Source organism: Erinaceus europaeus, chromosome 17, assembly GCF_950295315.1.
Source record: "Erinaceus europaeus chromosome 17, mEriEur2.1, whole genome shotgun sequence".
In the NCBI taxonomy this organism is placed as follows: domain Eukaryota; kingdom Metazoa; phylum Chordata; class Mammalia; order Eulipotyphla; family Erinaceidae; genus Erinaceus; species Erinaceus europaeus.
Genome location: NC_080178.1, coordinates 72,051,625 through 72,074,320, shown reverse-complemented (window position 1 = coordinate 72,074,320; position 22,696 = coordinate 72,051,625). Strand labels below are relative to the sequence as shown.

Here is a 22,696-nt window from a genome sequence, read left to right as displayed (position 1 = left end):
TCTTTTTGGAATTGGCATCTTTTTTTCCCACAGGATTCTAATCTCCAAAATGAATGTGCCACCGGAGTCATATGCCCTTGCTTTCTTTGGTATTCCCCCATCCCTCCCTTCCTTCCTTCCATTCTTCCTTCCTTCCTTCCTTCCTTCCTTCCTTCCTTCCTTCTTTCCTCCCACCCTTTCCTTCCATCCTTCTTCCTTCCTTCCATCCTTCCATCTATCCATCTTTCCTTCCTTCCCTCTCCCTCTTTCTTGATCCTCTTCTCTCTTTTACTTTATCATATAGTTAAAAAAGAGTGGTGCAAAAAAAATAAAAATAAAAAATAAATAAATAAATAAATAAAAGAGTGGTGCAGGAGGTGGTGCGGTGGATAAAGCATTGGATTCTCAACTATGAGGTCCCGAGTTCAATCCCCAGCAGCACATGTACCAGAATGATGTCTAGTTCTTTCTCTCTCTCCTCCTATCTTTCTCATGAATAAATAAATAATTTTTAAAAATTATAAAGTAAAAGAGGTTGTAAACAGTATCAGGAGAGAAGTTAAAATAGGAGTGTAAGTGAAAAAAAGTCAGCATCAATCACACTTACCTACCAACAGACACCTGACACCCAGAGTAGTATATTAGATGGCAGTGAATCTCTGGAGGCATTCTCACAAAATCAGGTGTGAAATCAATGTGGGGGTGTAGCTGGGGATGCATACATAAGTAGTTTTACCATTCTGGGCTGGATTTTTATAGCTGGGGATGCATACATGCATAGTTTTACCATTCTGGGCTGGATTTTTATAGAGGGAGAGAGACAGATCACAACATCCAAGCCTCCTCTGGTACTCTAGCACCTCCCCAATGGTGCTGGGGTTCAAATATTGATTTGTGGACATGATAAAGCACGTGTTCTGTTCGCTGGCCTGTATCTCAGACCCTGAGAACCATTTTTATTATCTGTAGTTAATAATAAGTATTATTATTTGTTGTTTGCAATAAGTAAAATGTTAGGAGGTATATTGTCACACCCATGTGCGTGTGTGTGTGTGTGTGTGTGTGTGTGTGTGTGTATGTAAGGGTAATGCACCTGTCCAGTAACAAAGTCCTATGCCTCCCCTCCTGGCACTCCACCTCCTAATCACCAAGTTTTTTTTTCCAAAGTTGAAGAGACAATTTGGTTACTATTTATTTTGCAAGTGCATTTGCTTCAGTTGTCTGTATTTCATATATGAAATTCCTGAAGACTACATTATCATCTTTTTAACTGCAAAGTAGTAGTCCATTGATTATATCTTCACAACTTCTTTATCTAGTCAGTTCTTGATGACATTCTAGTTGATTTCAAATTTTGGCTCTTGTAGGTAGTACAGGTATGAACACAGTGGGGCATATATCCTTTTGAATTATTGGTAGTACGTGCATGTCCTTTTCATATAGTCCTAGGAGTTGGAACCATGTTTTAGATGACCATGTTTATATGTAAGTCAATCTAGCCCTCAGTCAGCTTGATGGCACTTATTTCTGATTTGGTGTTTTCAGTTTCTCTCTGTCCTGTCAAATAAAGAAAAAAGAAGTGCCCTTAATCTGACCTCCCAATATGACAAGGTTGTAAGTGGTAGTAAGTGGTAAGTGGTAGTAAGTAATTATTTCTAGCTCAGACCACCTGACTCAGTTACCTGATATGAACATGAACCTTTCTTCTCCCTCTCCTCCTCGCTCTCCTCCTCCTTCCATTCCTTTTCCTCTTCTCCTCCTCCTTGTTTTGTTTTTTGTTGTTGTTGTTTTGTTTTGTTTTTGCTTTTCTTTCGTAATCCTTGGGATTTGGCTCCAGGGCAGCTTTTTCAGGTAGAGAGAGACATCACAGCACTGAACCTCCCTCCATTTCTGTGGGATTTAGGTTCAAAAGTGTGTTGTACACATGGCAGAGCAAATGTGCTTGTCAAGTGAGCCATTTTTCCAGCTCCACAAACTTGCCCTCTTTCACTTTCTGTGAAATGGAGGTGACACAGAAACAGAAAATCAGTTTCTAAGCACATCACACTTAGAAGATAATAACTTTCAATATGAAAATCCCTGGTAACCACACACACACACACACACACACACACACACACACGGCCTTCTTTCTATATATCTCTGCTCTACTCTTCTGTGTGAGAATATTTTCTCATCAGTTTAGTTTAATTGTTAGTTTCAGAATGACTGCCAGCACTACACAAACTGACAGACCTTCTCATTCACATCTTAAGAAGAGAGAGGCTTCCCACATCCTTCAAATGAATGCATTAAGTTCCCCTAGAATTATGACATAGGTCAGTATTACCCAGATTGGTCTAGATCAATCAGATTAGCTCCAAAACCAATAGAACGGGTCAATACTACCCAAAGTACAGAAATGTTATACAATGAGTAATGTTATTACAAGGGAAAGTTAAATTAGGAATGTGTGCAGTGTGGGAGGGGAGAATGCCACATGCTGAGTAAGCCTAGATCTTTATTGTATAAGCAACTCAGCTTTATATTTGGGTGGATATTGATGTTATAGATGAGTTTGATAGACATCTGTGTTTTGTCTATTGGTTTTGCTCTAGCACATGTAAGCGTTTTACTATAGTAGGATTTGTCTTTCTTACTTTGTGTTGCCACATCACAGTTGAGTGATATTACTCCCACGAGGAGTTTCACATATTTGGTCTGTAATATATGAAAGATCTTATACAATTATGAAGCATTAAGCAAATAGGGGACCATTTCCTTGGTCCACTGCTACGTGATTATGATGCTTGGAGTTCAAGGATGTTGGTCACCAGGTTCCAGGTGCTACCATGATACCAACCAGACTTCCCTGGGTAGACGACCCCACCAATGTGTCCTGGAGCCCCACATCCCTAGAGCCCTGCCTCACTAGGGAAAGAGAGAGACAGGCTGGGAGTATGGATCAACCTGTCAATGCCCATGTTCAGCAGGGAAGCAATTCCAGAAGCCAGACCTTCCACCTTCTGCACCACATAATGACCCTGGGTCCATACTACCAGAGGGATAAAGAATAGGAAAGCTGTCAAAGGAGGGGATACAGAGTTCTGGGGGTCAAAGGAGGGGATACAGAGTTCTGGGGGTGGGAATTGTGTGTTGTTTTTCCTATGGTTTTTCCAGTGTTTATTTTTTATAAATAAAAAACAAACAAAAAAATAATTTTGGCCCATACTCCCAGAGGGGGAGAAGTAATAAGAGAAAATGGCCAAGGGGCTCTGAACTCCAACTCCATCAGAAGCCAGAGAGAGAAGAAGAAAAGAGAAAGGACACTCAGAAGAAATAGCAGATGTGAGTATTACTTGGAAGGGAAGAGAGTGCAAAACCTTAGGGAAAAAAAAAAGGACAAATACACACACACACACACACACAATAGTGATGGAAATAATAGTCAACCCAATATGCAACCTTGGGAGAACTGCTGTAGTTTCCAATGGAAGGAATGGGGATACAGAACTCTGGTGGTGGGAACAATGCAGAATTATACCCCTGTTATCTTATAATTTTGTAAATCAATATTAAGTCACTAATAAAATTAAAAGAAGAAATTACTAGGAAAAAAAAGATTATACTTTGTAGGTTCCAAGGAAAAGCTTTTCAGCCCAGTCCTTATTAGGCCATCTACCCTCAGGCTTCACTGAAACAGGCGGCTCATTGGCTGTTCATATAATGGTATTAGTCATTTTTGTAACAACTTAATTTACTGAATAATTTACAGTTCAAACACTGCTTTGAAAGAGCCTAGAAGTAAGGAATGAACATTGAAATTATGTGGACTTTAGGCATATGGAGTAAGATCCCTGAGTGGCTTGTCTGACAGAGATTGCAAACAGTCATAATCAAACCTCCTGTTGGCACAGTTATTAAGATCCAAATCCTAGGGTTTTTTTTTTTTTCTTTCTAACCTTCCTTATACAACATTATAAATCTTAAGTCTGCAACTTTGTGATCATTGCATGCTTTCAAATTTTTATTACTCAATCATGAATCCCAAGTTATATATTTTAGCTCATTTGATTGTTGTGACCGGCATTGAGATAGATAAGGATTATGAGCTTTACTTTAAAGATGGGAAAACTGGATCCCAGAATAGAGAAAGGATTTGCCAAAGGTCAAATAGCTGGTGTCAAGCCCTGGTCTTTTGATTACAAGTTCAGCTCTCTTTCAACAATAACATAGCATATGCATTTGGAAACTTATGAAGAGCACTACAAAAATATCAGATTCACTTTGAACTCTGTGAAAAGACTTAGACATCTGTGCTAGTAAGCGATTATAATCAATTAGTAAAATAGAAATAGAATTTTTATCCATGGGAATTTTTACAAGGTCAGAAGAGTCTCTCTAGCTTCATTTGAAGGGGTTGGAAGAACTAAAAGGCATTAGGATTTCTACATCTTAAATTCTGAAATATAGATTTCAAGAGCAGATCATTGTTCCAAGAGTTTTCTTACACTGTCAGGCACGCATTTTACAGTGTTTGTTTCTGAGAATTAGTTTTATTAGCAATTAGCTTCACATTTGAACTGTAATCACAGAAGGAACTAATATATTCTGGCAGTTCATCTTAGCCTGGGAAAGAAAGTAGTGTCAACCAAGTGAGCACATGCTGACTCTGTTGGAATTGTGTGGTCTTCTTCAGAAGTAATTCCGTTTTAAATTGAGGCTTTGGTTTGCAGATGAAGTTGTTGGTGTGGCCACTGGTCATAGTTGTCTGTTAACAAGCACTCTCTTTGAATTCAGATAGGTTTGGTTTAAATTATTAGTTTCACAATGAAGAGCACATTTTTATAAGTATTCCTTATAACTCAGGTGGTTCTGAGATACTTTTCACCACAAAAGTACAAGGCATTTGAGATAGCAATTTCATTATCTATTCTTTGGTCATGCTGGAAAACTGAGTAATGATTTTGCAACAGGAAACCCTAATTACAGCGGTTGCAATTTTTTAAATTTGTTGTTGCTGTAATAGTTGTTATTGTTGCTGTTGTTGGATAGGAAAGAGAAAATTGAAAGAGGAAGGGAGAGAGAAGGATACATACCTGCTTCACTGCTTGTGAAGCGAGCCCCCCCTGCAGGTGGGGAGCCGGGGGCTCGAACTGGGACTCTTGAGCCAGTCCTTGTGCTTCACACTATGTGTGCTTAACCTGCTGCTCTACCGCCTGGCCCCTAGCAGTTGCTTTTAAGTTATGGAGAAAGATCAGGTAATATGTGAGAGTGCAACAGAGGAATGGGGATATTTTTTCTTGTTTTAGCATCAAAGGAAACCTGTTGCCAAAACACTCCCATTTGGAATGTTTTGTTTTTTTTTCCTAAAAAGCATATGTAATTATTGGGTTGGTTTTTTTGTTACTATTACAGAAGTTTATTTAACAAAGAAAGTGTACACAACCTGGTTTTTATTCCAAAGTGAGAAGATGCAGTGGAGGAGGGACTTGTGGAAGCAGTGGACTTCGTGCTGAATAGTCCTGTGCTTAAACGTGTCCCAAGGCTTCTGTCATGATGCTAAGTTCCCTCCCACATCTCACCAATGTCCAGTATCGTTCTATTGCCCACAGGTTGCCAGCTGTGCACAGTCATCACAAGATTCAGATCCGCATAGTATCCCTTGGACCTGTCGACCGCCATTTCATTTCAACTTCTTTCTTGTCCATAAATGCTTTCAGTTTGGGAGGGTGAGCCTTGCTCATGGGGTCAACTCTGTGAGTTCAAACATGCTTTGCAGACAAAATTGGTGGCTTCTTCCACGCTCCCATCATATAAAATTATTTTAACACAGAAAGCACTTTTATTTCAAAATGTAATTACTATGTTTTCAGCTTATCTACTTACCCACAGCTGAACTTATAGCAACAAGTATGAGCCAACATGCTGCATTTTAACTTAAAAATGCATAAAATAGAACAGAAATAAGATTAAAAATGTTTCTGTTTTCAGGTCAACAAAAGAAATTAAAAATATTAGCAAATAACTTTACTCTGGTTTATATACACCTTGAGAATAATAGTAAGTCTACTTTTCTTTCTTAAAATACTTTTATTTTATTTACTTCATCTGAGAGTGGCAGAAAAAGACACTAAGTCAGGAGTCTCAAGCATGCAAGTCCTATGCTCTGTCCGCACAGCTATCTCCTGGGACATGAGTCTTTTCATTCGTCAGTTTCTAAGTGACTTCTTGATTCTGGCTGCTTTTTTCTCAGCCTGTAGTGAAGACAGAAATTTTGCTGAGCCTGCTAAGTGTTAGAAACTTAGACAGCACACGCTAGTGTAAATTCAGTGACTCCTTCCCAGCTGACATTTATTTGCCGAGTGATTCACTGTGGCTTTATGATTTATTTTGATTGACATCAAAGCACAGTGACTGGCAGATGCCCAGGGGATTTCTTTTCATCAGTTAAGGCTTGGCAGCTTTATAAATTGAAAAAACAACTGTCATTGTCATTACTGCTAACACTGAGTCAGTATTAACATTTGACAAAAATGGGACTATGTATACTTGATTTGCAGGGCTCTGCTTGTAAGTTTTTTCTTTACTATCATCTAAACTCATAATGGGACATCTTCATTTGCTGTGGCTCTGGGAGAACGTTAATTTCTGCATTTAAATGAATCTATTATACTGTTTCCAGGGTCCTTAAATGGGTCTTTAACCTGAGGATGAATGAGGCAAGTCTGCTTGTGTTACACGTTTCACCCATGATGAGGACAGTAAAGAGTTGCTGTAAGCATCAGCATGTACATTACTGGTCTTGTTCACAAATGGTGTTATAAAAATGCAATTCAGGGGAGTCGGGCTGTAGCGCAGCGGGTTAAGCGCAGGTGGCGCAAAGCACAAGGACCGGCATAAGGATCCCGGTTTGAACCCCGGCTCCCCACCTGCAGGGGAGTCACTTCACAGGCGGTGAAGCAGGTCTGCAGGTATCTATCTTTCTCTCCCCCTCTCTGTCTTCCCCTCCTCTCTCCGTTTCTCTCTGTCCTATCCAACAACGACGACAACAACAATAATAACTACAACAATAAAACAACAAGGGCAACAAAAGGGAATAAATAAATTAAATAAAATATTTAAAAAATTTAAAAAAATGAAATTCGGTGATAATAATGATGACATCCCATGCATTGCCTCTTTTAATCCTCCCAAGAATTCTGTGTCCCAAAACATCCATTTTAGAGGAGATTCGTACAGCTTTTGATCAGCCTCTCTCCACTTGCCCACCCTCCATCCCCTGGTAAACACCAGTCTACTCATCGTTTCTGTGAGTTTGTTTTTCCTTTGCTTCATACCCTGTTTCCATGTAAGTCAGAGGGTAAGACTGCAGGCAGTCCCTGCTGAGATGTTTAGCACTGCACTGCCCTCTTGTGCTTCCTGCCAGCGTCGGGGCATCAAGACATGATCAAAACTCCCTCAGGGTCTCTCTCCCACCTAGCCTTTTGCAGGTCACCCGTTTTCTCACTCATTTTAAATTTGAATTGATTGAGGCTTTTAGAAGGTTCTTAGCAGATAATGTGTCCGTGCCCATCCTGAATATCTCTTCCTCTGTACTCAAGATTTTTCTCCTTCATTGTTATCTTTCTTAGCTAACTAGGGATCCATTTGGTGGCTCTGGTTATAGTGAGCTTGACCAGTGCTATGACCAGTGCTCAGGGAAGGATGCCAGTGAAGGTTTTTAGTTGTGAAAGGTTAGTACCATTTGGAGTCATATTAATATGAAGCAGGAGAAAGTAAGAAGAAAAGAAAAAAAGAAAAGAAAAGAACTAGCCTTTCCCACTATTTCCATTTCCATAATATTATTACATAGATTTTTCTTTTGCTAGTAAAACAGAAATGTACAGAGAGAAGAAAAAAAAACTTAACTGGCATTTTTAAAACTTAACCCTTGGATTGAACCAAACCACTCAACATTCCTGGAAGCTAAAATAAATGAGACTAACCTGTTTGAATGGACTGATAAAAGGAATGTTTACCATATGGCCCTCTACTTCATCCTCCACTTTCTCGCCATAAGAACCCCCTCTGAAAATGAAATATAATACACAAACAAACAAGATGGACCCCTCTCAATCTGGTTTCCTCTTCAAAACACGTTTTAGATTTCTACCTAAATCCACTTATCCAAAATTGAAATTTTCTACCCAGTACCAATCTGAGTTCTTCAGAAGCAGGATAAATCAAACAAGCACAAGGTGGATTGATTAGAGGAAGTGTAAAGAGAAATATTATTAATATCAGCTATATCTCCTGTACCTGGAACTTCTGAGCAATTTACAACCTGGCCCTAGATAGAGGGCTTGTGCAGAGGACTTCAAAGAAGAAGGAAGGTCACTTAGGGAAAGTTACCAAGGAAAATTTATAGATTTAAATCCAGTCTTTTACTTGGATTAGAAAACAGTGCCCCTTAGTGGTCAAACAGGGAAACAGCTTCATCCTCTCATCCTGTGCAGTTTTCTTAGATTAGTGATAAGGGATTTTTTCCCTTGGGTTAGAGAAATGGGAATTAACTTTTCTCCCCTATAGCATAAGCTCATTCTTTGTATATATATGTTCAAAGGCATCCTCTATCCAGACTTTACAGCCCCACCTCTTAAATCAGTGTTTCACCAAAGACCAATTTTGGAGTGGTAGGGTTTTAACCCTTATGATGTTATTCCCAAATAAATACCTTTTTTTTGAAACTTGATTGCTAATCTTTCTGTTGTCCTGGTGAAGGCTAGCAAGTGGTCTAGAAATATTTCACTGTTCTTTTTTTAATTTTGAGATTAGATATTTCAAAAATATTTTTATTATCTTTATTTATTTATTAGATAGAGACAGCCAGAAATTGAGAGGGAAGAGAGTGATAGAAAAGGAGAGAGACAAATAGACACCTGCAACACTGCTTCACCACTCACAAAGCTTTCCCTTTGCAGGTGGGGACGGGGGATTTGAACCTGGGTCCTTGAGCTGTAACATGTGTGTTTACCAGGTGCACCACCACCCAGTGCCAATATTTTACTGTTCAATGGGACCCCAAGTGATCTAGGTCCTACTACTGACACATGTGTTCTTCCACATCATATGTGTGTGATTCCTTGAACTGTCAGCTTTGTAATAAACATAAGACTAGTAGTGAATTGAAATACTGATTCTTCCATTCATTAGCTGTGTGATCTTAGTCCCTTTTACTCTGTTTTTTTAATCCATAATATGAGAAGGCTAGGGTGAAAAATAAGGAAAGCACTTAGAATGGTAATTGACACAAAATAAAAAAGGGAGTCATCTGTATCTGTTAGGATTCTTTTAGTTGCAAGTAACTGAAACAAACAAACAAGAATCTACTGGTCAGCATAATTATGTTGAACAGTGTCTTGGGACCCAGCCTCTCTTTGCTTGTCTCTCACTTTGATTTCAGTTCTGGAAAGAGGCTTTTCCAAGGTTCTATGACAGCTTTGCCACACAAATGCCTTCAGAGCTTCCCACTGAATGGTCAGGACAGCACATCTGTGCCTCTCAATGGCCAGAGTAGAATTAAGAAATTACTTCTCATGAGTTCACAGTCATATTCCAGCCCCTAAAACCATCACTGTGGGCAGGGGGGAGGAACTGTTGGCTAACAATGAATCACAGGGCATTCTTGGAGCCACAGGTGGAGTGGGCACTAGGGTACCTTTTGGACAGAGAGCCCCCCAGAATGGAGGGTAACAGGGAATGTGAATAGGTGTTGCACGGTGAAGAGTCAGCAGATACCCACTGCATGTGCTGTCATTAGTTCTGTGTGGATGAGGAGGGCCAGGAAGTAGCTCATGTGGTGGAGTGTGCACCTCATCACTCACAAAGCTCCAGGCCGAGCCTTGCAGCACATGGGAGCGCTGTGGAGTGTGCACCTCATCACTCACAAAGCTCCAGGCCGAGCCCGGGCAGCACATGGGAGTGCTGTGGAGTGTGCACCTCATCACTCACAAAGCTTCAGGCCGAGCCCGGGCAGCACATGGGAGCGCGAGCACTGTGGCGCCAGGGGAGAGGGCCACGGGTGGCAGAGTGACACTGTGATAGCTCTGCTTTTCTCTCTAACATTAAACAATAAGGAAGAAAGCATCCCAGGAGTGGTGGAATTGCACATGTACAAGGTCCTGCCCTGGGCCCACCTTCACATAATAACTTTAAAATGCATTTTAATAAGTGATGGAGCAGGGAACAAAATTTGCATGATTTTAAGATAATGCATACAAGTTTATAGACATTTCTTCCTGTGCTTTCTCAGTATATCTTACTTCTCTCCATTTAGGAAAATTTTAATAATACACTGTTTACTGAGTGCCAGGAACTGGCCTAGGTGACAGGAACACCTCTGCGAACTAAGCACGTGAGCATCTGTCTTCATGAAGCTTGTGCTCCAGTGGGAGTTACTCACATCCACATCAGTTCCTTCTGATAGTCTGGGGGGAGTGGAGAGGGCCCTCTGTCAGTCCACCTCTCTCTAACTTTCTTTTCTGTCAGAAAAGTACAATCCTATTCCTTTTCATTTCATTTCCAGTGCCCAAGAGGGACTCTGACCAGCAAAAGGACTCCTCTATTTTCCTCCTGTCAGCCTCACACTCTCGTCTCCTTTTCTGCTAATTAGAAGTAGGGGCTGTGTATTGATTGCTAGCTTTTCTGCTCCAGCTGTTGGTTTGAAGTGTGAATGGGGTATCCTTGTCTTTGCGTGAGTACTGCTGGTACAATCTTTGCATCTTGTCATTTGCTTTGGTGAGAAGGACGGCTTATTGAATTCATACTTCGGACATTTTTACTGACCTCACACTGGTTTGCAATACCATAGAATTTCATGGTGTAGGGAGTCGGGCTGTAGCGCAGTGGGTTAAGCGCAGGTGGCGCAAAGCACAAGGACCGGCATAAGGATCCCGGTTCGAGCCCCGGCTCCCCACCTGCAGGGGAGTCACTTCACAGGCGGTGAAGCAGGTCTGCAGGTGTCTGTCTTTCTCTCCTCCTCTCTGTCTTCCCCTCCTGTCTCCATTTCTCTCTGTCCTATCCAACAATGACGACAACAACAATAATAACTACAACAATAAAACAACAAGGGCAACAAAAGGGAATAAATAACATTAAAAAAAAAGAATTTCATGGTGTAATCTTACACCTCTCTGTGTATACAGGACTCACCACACCACCACCACAGTTGAAGCGTTATCTTACCATTCAAAGCTCTCTACCTTCCCCCTCCAAGTCAAAGAGCTAGTTTTTTAAAATTAATATTTTGTTTATTTTGTCTTAATGAGAGAGATACAGAAACACACACACACACAGAGAGAAACCAGAGCACTGCTCAGTTCCTGTGCTCCAATGCTGAGCTAGCCCTTTGGCTCTGTACCATTCCTTTCACTATGTGAAAGCCTTTTAGTTAACCCACTGTAGTTCTATTTATTTATTCTTACTTTTGCTCCCATTATCAATGGAGTTGAGTCACTAAAAACTTCTCTTATTTTGGAGGAAGAACACATTATCCATGGTTTTATTTTTATTTTTTATTTTTGTATTTTATGGCTTTGAGTTTAATATGTAAGACTTTAGCTTGTTTTGAATTAATTATTTTTAAATTATATATATATTTTAAATATTTGTTTATTCCCTTTTGTTGCCCTCCTTTTATTGTTGTAGTTATTATTGTTGTTGTTATTGATGTCGTTGTTGGATAGGACAAAGAGAAATGGAGAGAGGAGGGGAAGACAGAGAGGAGGAGAGAAAGACAGACACCTGCAGACCTGCTTCACTGCCTGTGTAGCGACTCCCCTGCAGGTGGGGAGCCAGGGGCTCGAGCTGGATCCTTACGCTGGTCCTTGCACTTTGCGCCACATGGGCTTAACCGGCTGCACTACCGCCCGACTCCCTTTGAGTTAATTTTTATGTACAGTACTAACTAGTAGCAACTAGTAGTCTAGTTTCAATATTTTATATATGAGTCTCTAGTTTTCCCAATGCCGTATAAATATAATTTTGGCTCTTTAATCATAGTCTAGATGCCCATATGTGTATGGATTTATTTCTGGACTATCTTATTGATGTGTGTGCTATACAGTTTTAATTATTGTTGCTTTGCAGTGCTGTTTGAAGTCAGTGATCACAATGCCTGAAGTTTTTCTGCTATTTAATTTTATTTTTCATTTTCATGAGAGAGATGGGTAGAGATAGATCAGAGCACTGTTCAACTCTGGCATCGGGTAGTGCTGGGGATTGAACCTAGGACCTCTGGAGCCTCAGGCGTAAAAATCTGGTATGCTACCACTATCACCCTCATTTCTATATTGAGTTTATAGACAGACTGAAGAACTGAACTAAACTGATGTCTACAGCTTTCTCTCTTTTCTGAATTCCTTTGAGTATTTTGTGGTTCCTTAAAATTTTACAGTTGTTTATTCTATCTCCTTGAGAATTGTCATTGCGTTTTATAAGGGATTATACTGAAATTATCTTTTTTTTTTGAAATGACAATTTTTAAATCTGAAAATACTTGGCTATCTTTCCCTGAAAGCTCAATGATTTATAATTTGCTGGAGTGTGTGTGTGAGTGTGTGTGAGTGTGTGTGTGTGTGTGTGTGTGTGTGTGTGTGTGTGTGTGTGTGTATGTATTGACCATACTAATTTTTGGAAGGCAGAGCACGGACTGTGTGTCTGTGTTGTGCTGAGAGCTTTATGTAAATTTATGTACATTGCCTCACTTAATTTTCTTAATGACTTTGCTGCTGTTGATGAGAGAGTGAGAGAGAATAAAGAATGAGAGAATGAGAGAGCACAGTGCTATTCTGCCATTTTATGCAGTGCTGGGCACTGAACCTGTAGCCTCACCATGCGCTTACATGTGTGTCTGTTGCGCAGCTCCCCCCTCAACAGCTTTAAGAAGGATAGTCCTAGTTCCCTTTCACAAGCTTTGAAAGATTGAGAAAACGTTTCCAAACTAACAGAGCAAGTTATAGAATTTTGTTTTCTTACTTAAAAATACAGACACTTGGTGCCAGGTGCTGCTGCAATACCTGAAGTCTTGGGCTCACCTGCAGGGGTGAGAAGTTTCACAAGTGGTAAAGCAGAGTCTCAGGTGGATCCCTTCCTCTCTCCCCACCCCTTTCTGTCCCCATCTCTCTCTGTCTTTGTCATTAAAAACAAAGAGAAAGCAGGGAAGAAAGAAATGGGCACTGGGAGCAGTGGAGTCAGGTGCAGGCACCCAGAGCTGATGACCCTTGTGGCAAAGAGAAAGAGGCGGCAAGGAGCTAGACTTGGTCTTATTTCCTTCCCAGATCTGTGGTTGTTTAAATCTATAACTTTAGATGAACCCACCCACACCCACACACCCAGGATAAGCGGGTGTGTCAAGAAGACTTAGCAGTGGTCTGGGAGATGGCTTAGTGGATAAAGCACTAAACTCTCAAGCATGAGGTCCTGAGTTCAAGCCCCAGCAACACTTGTACCAGGGTGATATCTGGTTCTTTCTCTCTCTTCCTGTCTTTCTCAATAATAAAAAAAATTTAAAAAAAGACTTAGCAGACATGAAACTTTTGTTTAAACTTAAATTTTTTTTAATATTTATTCCCTTTTGTTGTTTTTATTGTTGTAGTTATTGTTGTCATTGATGTCATTGTTGTTAGGACAGAGAGAAATGGAGAGAGGAGGGGAAGATAGAGAGGGGGAGAGAAAGACACCTGCAGACCTGCTTCACCGCTTGTGAAGCAACTCCCCTGCAGGTGGGGAGTGGGGGCTCAGACCAGGATCCTTATGCTGTTCCTTGTGCTTTGCACCACCTGCACTTACCCACTGTGCTACGCCCAACTCCCTAAACTTTTGTTTTTTAAACCACAACACTGTTAGGCTTTGGTTTATGGTATTTCTGGGATTGAACCTGCGACCTTAGAACCTCTGACATGAAAATCTGTGCTGTCTCCCTGGCCCCAAACACAAAAAGCTTTACATACAACACAGCTCCTAGCACTCTACATTGACTCCCTCATTGATCTGCAATCTTCCTAACACCAGTGAGGCGCAGGTACTGTTATCACCCCATTTTATAGACAAAGAAATGTGGGCAGTTTAGTGACTATAAAGAAATGTGGGGGGAGTCGGGCGGTAGCGCAGTGGGTTAAGCACATGGCGCAGAGCGCAAGGACCAGTGTAAGGATCCCGGTTCAAGCCCCCAGCTCCCCACCTGCAGGGGAGTCGCTTCACAGGCAGTGAAGCAGGTCTGCAGGTGTCTATCTTTCTCTCCCCCTCTCTGTCTTCCCCTCCTCTCTCCATTTCTCTCTGTCCTATCCAACAACAATAATAACTACAATAATAAAACAACAAGGGCAACAAAAGGAAATAAGTAAATTTTTTTAAAAATTTAAAAAAAAATGTGGGAAGTTTAGTGACTATACAGTGGTAGAACGGGGAACTGAACACAGTTTCTTACTCCTTGTGCTTAACTGTGACACAGACTTCCTCCAAAGAGGTTTATTTGAAAGGAAGTTTTAAAGAAGAAAGAAACTACTATGAAAGCATTTACTTCCAATGTTATTAGAGCACAGAGGACTTCTTTTTGTAGATTCCTGTATTCCTGTGTACATACAAAATCTTACATACTACCAAGCATGCAAAACAGCAGCTAGTAAGTGGTTGATAACACACTGACTCAGTAGCAGTCAGTATCCTTTTACTGCCTCCACTCTCCAATGTAGCTTACTTGTGTCTTTATGTTTTTTTAATAGTGAATGACACTCCTCCCTCCAAAAATATTCATCAGTGAACTTATTTGCACAGTCATTTGAAAAGAGTCAAGAGAACCAATCAGAAGTGTCTTTCTTTTTCTCTCCTTGTCCCCTTTATAAACTGAGATAATGTTGATTTATAACACTGGTTATTATTATTATATTTTTATTATTATTATTTTTTACCTGAGCTCTGGCTTATGGAGGTGCAGGGGATTGAAGTTGGAAACCTGAAAACTTTGGAGCTTGAGACATGAGAGTCTTTATTCCTCCTTCCCTCCTCCTCCTCCACCTTCTCTACCTCCTCTACCTCCTTCACTTCCTCCTCCTTCTCTGCATAGCCATTATGCTATCGCTCTGCCCTACAGCAGTTCCTATTTTAGGTGAGTTTTTTTAACACTAGTGATTCTAGGAAAATTAAAAGTTCACTTCTCTGGCACCCTCTTGTGCTTTGCAGCTGAACTAAACAGGATACATTGTCGCTTCCATGAAATGAAAGGAGGGAAACTGAATTTGGATTTTCCCTATTGTGCGAGCACATGCACACACACACACGTGTAAAGATTTGACTCTCGCTCCCCCTCCTTTGCATGTTGCCCTAATCAGTACTTGTGGGAACTGTGAAACATCCTGTAGCCTGGGTTTCCCAGCTCTCACTCTACTATTAGCACACTGGAAGCCTTCAGCTCCTGCTCAAAGAAACTCTCACAACTTATCAGACACATGGCTGTGTGTTTGGCACTGTGTCTCACATGTTGGATCCTGCAAGCCTGTTCCCTGTGAGATCTCTCTCATCCTTTGAGAAGAGAAAGCTACGGAAAATTCCTGGAAAAATAGATCCTCTACTTTCACTTTTCTTTTCCCTAAAGATGCCCTTGCAGCAGAGCTGCTTGTCCTCTGACTTTTGCAAAGCTTCTTGCTCATATTCACCAGTGTGTGGTGCTGCCACTGAAATAGAGAATCAGAAGGGTTTCTTTAAAAATATATATATATATATATATATATATATATATTTATTTATTTATTGAATAGAGGCAGCCAGAAATCGAGGGGGATGGGGGAGATAGAGGAGAGAGACAGAGAGACACCTGCAGCCCTTCTTCACCACTCGTGAAGCTTTCCCCCTGCAAGTGGGGACCAGGGGCTTGAACCCGAGTCCTTGTGCGCTGTAACATGTGCGCCCAACCAGGTGCACCACCTCCACCTGGCCCCGAAGGGTTGGTTTCTTTCTTTCTTTTCTTCTTTCTTTTCTTTTCTTTTCTTTCTTTCTATTTTATTGTTGTTGTTTGGGGGTTTTTTTGTTTGTTTGTTTATCAGTGCCTGCAAGACAACTCTGCCATTCCTGAGAGTCATTTTCTTTATCTTTTTCTTTGACAGAGTATGAGAGAAAGACAAGGACAGCTGGAGAAAGGGGGGGAGAGAGACAGAGGGGAGGGAGGGTAGACACCTGCTGGATTGTGCCACCAGTCTGCTCCCCACTGCTTGTGAAGCTCCCCCTGCAGGTGGGGGCCAGGGGGGGGTGAACCTGGGTCCGTGTGCCGTGCAAAGTATGTGCTTAACTCGGTATGTATGCCTAGCCTTGTCTGGTTCTGAGTCACCCTTCCTAATAACGACTAAATCATTCTCACTGCGTGAATCTCAGTGGCTGCATCTTTCTCTACATTGGATGCATCATCTACCAAGAAATTCCTCAGATTAGAGCAAACAGGTCCCAGGTGGTCTGCCTCTACAGCTCAGTAAACAAAGAAGAGCTCTCAGATTCTTAGTTACATTTAACTTGGAACCTGATCTAAGCCAGGAAACTGAGTAAATCATAATAATATTAAAATTAGCAGGAATGGCCGAGGGGGCTGAGATGAACTCACCTAGTAGAGCCATGCTTCACACATTACAAGCGCACACATTACGGTGCACAAGGACCCGGGTTCAAGCCCCTGGTCCTACCTGCAGGGGGAAAGCTTCACAAGTGGTGAAGAGAGCCCTGACTATCTGGGAACACAGACAGTGGTGCTGCTGTTCTCTCCTCCCTCCCACCCCCACCCCTAGATAAATGAACGAGAACAAAGCCAAGCAGGAGAGGTAGCACAGTAAGCAAGCACAGGGCTTGTATCTTTGAGGTCTTGGGTTCAGTCCTCAGTACTTAATATGCCAGAGTGATGCTTTGATTCTCAGTGTATATCTTGCTAATAAGCAAAATATTAAGAAAAAAGGAAAAGAAAGGAGGAGGAAGGAGAAACAAAAACAAAACCCTGGGTACAGGCTTTTTAAAAGTTAAATTTAAAAAACCACACGCCTAAAAAAAAAGGACACACACATCTTGTGGTATAGGAGATGGTATAATGGATAAAGCATTGGCCTCTGAAGCATGAAGTCCTGAGATCAATCCCAGCAGCACATGGTGTGTTCTCTCTCTCTCTCCCTCTCCCTCTCTCTCGTTTTTTAAATATTTATCTATTAGATAGAGACAGAGAAATTTAAAGAGGAGGGCAAAGTAGTGAAGAATAGAGAGAGAGAGAGAGAGAGAGAGAGAGAGACCGACCTGAAGCCTTGCTTCACCACTCCTGAAGTTTTCCCCCTGCAGGTAGGGACCAGGGGCATGAACCCGGGTCCTTGTGCACTGTAATGTGTGCGCTTAACCACCAGGCTACCACCACCTGACCCCATCTGTATCTTTCTCTGCCGATCTTCTTCATGAATAAATAAATAAAACAATAATAAAAAATATGCACACATGCCTGAGCCTCAAGACTCTCAGTGCAACCTAAATGTAGACTTGCCTTCGAGTCCCAGGCTCCATGAGCCCCACTCCTACAATGGGTCCTGTTTTCAAGTTCTTCTGAGCATGTTTCTCTTCCACATTATATGTATTCTTAGCTGTAGGTATTGAGTTTGTTTTGCTTTGCTTTGCTTTTTTTTTTTTTTTTTTTCTGCCTCCAGGGTTATTGCTGGGCTCGGTGCCTGCACCATGAATCCACTGCTCCTGGAGGCCATTTTTTCCCTTTTATTACCCTGGTTATTTTACCATTGTTGTGGTTATTATTATCATTGTTATTGATGTCGTCGTCATTGTTGGAGAGGACAGAGAGAAATGGAGAGAGGAGGGGAAGACAGAGAGGGGAAGAGAAAGATAGACACCTGCAGACCTGCTTCATCACCTGTGAAGCGACTCCCTGCAGGTAGGGAGCCGGGGGCTCGAACCGGGATCCTTCCGATGGTCCTTGCGCTCTGCGCCACATGCGCTTAACTCACTGCGCTACCGCCCAACCTCCTTTTTTGTTTGTTTTTTTCTTTTACTTTTTTGGGGGAGATTAATGGTTTATAATAAATAGTAAATACTTTTGTTGATACATGTGTAAAATATCTCTGTTTTCTACCCAAGTCCCTCTTCCACCATCATGTACCAGGACCTGAAAGTACACACACACACACACACACACACACACACACACACACCAGAGTCCTTTACTTTGGTGCAATACTCCAAATCCAGCCCAAGTTCTGCTTTGTGTTTCCCTTTCTGTCCTTATTTCTGAACTTCTGACTATGAGGAGATCATCCCATATTCATCCTTCTCTCTTTCTCTCTGGCTGATCTCATTTAACATGAACCCTTCAAGCTCCATCCAAGATGAGGTAAAGAAGGTGAATTATTATTTTTAATAGCTGAGTAGTATTCCATTGTGTATATAGACCACAGCTTTCTCAGTCACTCATCTGCTGTTGGACACCTAAGTTGTATCCAGGTTTTGGCTATTACAAGTTGTGCTTCTGTGAACACAGGTGCACACAGATCTTTTTGGATGAGTGTGTTTGACTCCTTGGGACCTATCCCCAGGAGAGGGATTGCAGGGTCAGAGGGTAGGTCCATTTCTAGCCTTGTGAGAGTTCTCCAGACCGCTCTCCACAGGGGACGGACCCACTGACATTCCCACCAGCAGTGCAGGAGGCTCCTTTGCCTCTCTAACCTCTCCAGCACTTGTCGTTGCTGTCCTTTCTGATGTACGTTGCTGTCCTTTCTGATGTACGATATTCTCACAGGGGTGAAGTGGTATCTCTTTGCTGTTTTTATTTGCATTTCTCTGACAGTGCTTGGAGCATTTTTTCCATATGTCTGTTGGCCTTTTGGATCTCTTCTTTGGTGAATATTCTGTTCATATCCTCTCCCTACTTTTTTTAATGAGAAAGGAGGAGAGAAAGAACCAAACATCACTCTGGTACAGGTGCTGCCAGGGATTGAACTCAGGACTTCATGCCTGAGAGTCCAGTGCTTTATCCTCTATGCCACCTCCTGGGCCACTCCTCTTCACATTTTTGGATGGGGTCATTTTTGGTGTGCTGTTGTTGTTGCTCAGTTTGGTGAGCTCTTTATATGTTTTGGTTATTAGCCTTTTGTCTGATGTATGGCATGTAAAGATTTTCTCCCATTCTGCAAGGAGTCTCTTTGTTTGCTGTGCAAGCTTTTCAGTTTGATGTAATCCCATTGGTTTTGCTTTGGTGTTTTTTGTTTGTTTGTTTGTTTTGTTTTCTTTGTCACCAGAGCACTGCTCAGCTCTGACTTCCAGGTAGTGCTGGGGCTTGAATTTGGCACCTTTGGTGCCTCAGGCATGAAAGTCTTTTTGCATAACCATTATGTTGTCTCCCCAGCCCCTGTCTTTTTTTGTTTGTTTGTTTGTTTGTTTGTTTTACCAAAGCATTCACTGCTCAATTCTGGCTCATGTGGGGAATCAAACCTGGGATTTTGGAGCCTCAGGCATGAGTGTTTTTGCATAACTCAATGCTATTTCCCCCACCTTAACATTATGTGTATTCTTGAAAGTGTTCACTGTCTTTATTAAAGTTTGCATGTTCCTTGGAGCATAATGAGCATAATCAAACACTTTCCATTTAGTAGGAAAATGGAGGCCAAGGTAAATAAGCAAACTTTTACCCCAGCAGTCGTAGCAGTCCTGGATTTGGTCTGCAGATCCTCTAGGCCAGGGCACATCCATATTCCCAGCTTCCTTGGGTTCCTTGACTTCATGCTCTTTCCCCTAAGCCCTGAATTGGAGGGTCTGTTGCTCTAGCAGCCTACAATGTATATCATTGCCTCAGGGCCTGGCTCCCACTCAGCGGTCATGAAAGGCTTGTCTGTTCCACATTCCCGTCTGACTGGTAGGCCTACACTCATCTGACATTGAGTATGTGCTGACCGGTGAAAATTTGGAAGATGTTCTATCACATTATTTAATTTTTACTTCCTTTAAAAAATTAATTAGTTTTTTATTATCTATATTTATTTGTTAGATAAAGACAGCCAGAAACAGAGAGGGAAGGGGGACATAGAGACGAAGAGAGAGAGATACCTGCATCACCACTTCACCACTTGTGAAGCTTTCGCTGTGCAGGTGGGGAGTGACTGGAGGCTTGAACCTGGATCCTTGCACATTTCACTCAACCAGGTATGCCACCAGCTGGCCCCTTAATTTGTACTTCCTAAATGCTCATAAGTTGCCTTCTCAAATGGAGTAAATTCATCTGATAACAGATTCATGTCAGGAAAGAATCTGTGTGCTTAGTATAGTGCTGGTTGGCTCTATAGCTGTCTCTCCAACCCCCCTTTGACAACTTAATGTCCTCTAGAATGACTGAACTTTAAGAGGTTGATGATGCCATGTGGCGGGAAGGAAATGGCTTATACATTCTTAGATAACCCTTTGGTTGTTTCTCTCCTAGGCATTTGCCTAAAAATGGAAATGAGATTCTACAGAAAGAGCCTTATTAGCAATAGTTCCAAACATAAAACAAACCAAAGGCCCATTATCAGGAGAATGATTGAACATGTTGTGGGGTTATTACCCATTGAACTGTTAGTTAGCGGTAAGAATGAATAAACCACTCAGTCCTGAGACAATAAAACAATCAGGAGGAACAGGCACAGTACCAGACCCCTGAAATGTTTTACTTTCTTACTTAGAAGGAATTATGAGCTTATAGGCTGAGAAAAGTTTTATGGTATATATTCCTGATGTATTAACTATGGCAATATGCAGTAGTAAGATATCATTTTTATTTTATGTTTATGAAGGATGGATTTCTTTAATGGTCCATGAAGGCCATGACACAACTCAATAAACAACACAGATAAATCCTTAAAAACATTATTTGCGTAAGCAAAAAACTTGAGGCACAGTAAAAGTACATGCTATAGTACTCCATTTACCTTGAGTTCTCTAGCAAGCAAAGCTAATCTCTATCAATAGAGACTGGAAAATGGTTGCATAAGGATGGGGGGTTGACTGGCAAGAGTGAAAATAGGGGGGATAGGCGTTAGTGCACCAGGCCAAGTGCACATAACCCGCTCAAGGATCCTGGCTCCCCAACTGCAGGGGTTTACTTCACAAGCAGTGAAGCAGGTCTGCAGGTATCTTTCTCTCCCCCTCTCTGTCTTCCCCTCCTCTCTCAATTTCTCTCTGTCCTATCCAATAAAAAATGGTCACAGGAGCAGTGGATTCATAGTGTCAGCACTGAGCCCCTGAGATAACCCTGAAGGCAAAAAAAAAAAAAAGAAAAATTTCCAAGATAACAGTAGTGTGCTTGATGGCTGACTTCTTGAGACAGTTTAGCTGGCAAGATCTTTTGTTCAAGTCCTGCGCAGGTTTAGTGGAGTCAGAGACCAGTGCATTGGGTTGGACCTACTGAAGGAAGGAAAGCAAGGCTGTGCTGGCTTGGCAAGGACACTGCCCTCCACCTCTGGAAAAAGGGAGAAGTGAACCCTTAGAGAGGAAGAGCTGGAATTCATCTCACCTGGTCTTTGAGTCAGACCTCAGGTGGGGATTGCTGGTATCAAGGTGGGGCTGTCTCAGCAGAAAGCAAAAACATCAGGTCCCCCCCACACACCCCAAAAAAGCATCAAAGTCCAGTGGCCCTGGCCCTTCCCTTCCATCCTAGTCTTCGGTACAAAAAAAAAAACAAAACAGGGAGTTGGGTGGTAGCACAGCAGGTTAAATGCAGGTGGCGCAAAGTGTAAGGACTGGCTTAAGGATCCCAGTTCAGGCCCCCGGCTTCCCACCTGCAGGGGAATCAGTTCACAAGCGGTGAAGCAGGTCTGCAGGTGTCTGTCTTTTTCTCTCCCTATCTTTCCCTTCTCTCTCCATTTCTCTCTGTCCTATCCAACAACAGTAACATCAGTAACAACAACAGTAATAACTACAACAATAAAAGAACAAGGGCAACAAAGAGAATAATAATAAAAAACTGTAAAAATCACAGAAAGGGGGTCTCAGAGGGGCCCTCGGCCTGGGTCTCTAGGCTTGTGTCCTAGACGGGTTCTGCCCCATGTGTTCCATTAGCATTCAGATCAGGATTTGAGCCAGTGGGCCTTTGTGGGCAGGGCCACCGCAAGCTGGTACCCGGTGGCTCTCATTCCCACACACTCCCACCCCAGCTTAGGGCTTCAGCCACACACTACTTACCTCTGCCTAAGGCTCAGAGGCTGAAAGCCAGTGACACTTGGCTCTGGGATGACTGGAGAAATTGGACTGCAAGAGGGGATCAGGGAGGGGCAGGGGGGAGGAGAGAAGGAGTAAAGAGAGAGGGAGGAAGTGTGTGTAAGAGGGATTCCATCTTCTGTGATCCCAGCCTGGGCCAGTACTGACAAAATCTTAAGGTTTGTTCAGAACAAAAGCCCCAAGAACTCAGTAGAAAGAGCCCCAGTATCATGGTAGGAGAGTGGGAATAAACAATCTACTGTGTGTCAGTGAAGGTTTTTGATTACAGTCTACAGAAAGTGACTCTTACTAGCTTCAGTAGAAAAAGAATTGCTTGGAAGAATAGCAATCCCTAGCACCGCCATAAACCACGGCTTTGGAGTCTCTGCTATCCCCATTAAAATAAAATAAATATAACAAACATTTTCAAAAAGCTTTTGTTTGAATGATGTAAAGAAAGAAAAATATTGACAATACAACCTGTTTCTGTTGTTCAGAACCTTGCCTGTGA

At 41.8% G+C, this 22,696-nt stretch overlaps 1 long non-coding RNA gene across 1 annotated transcript in view; it reads right to left on the bottom strand.

Annotated features, from left to right (window-relative positions):
- Window positions 1-22,696, bottom strand: part of LOC132533900 (uncharacterized) — a 187,820-nt gene that overhangs the window by 62,956 nt on the left and 102,168 nt on the right. The gene's annotated exons all lie outside the window — the stretch shown is intronic.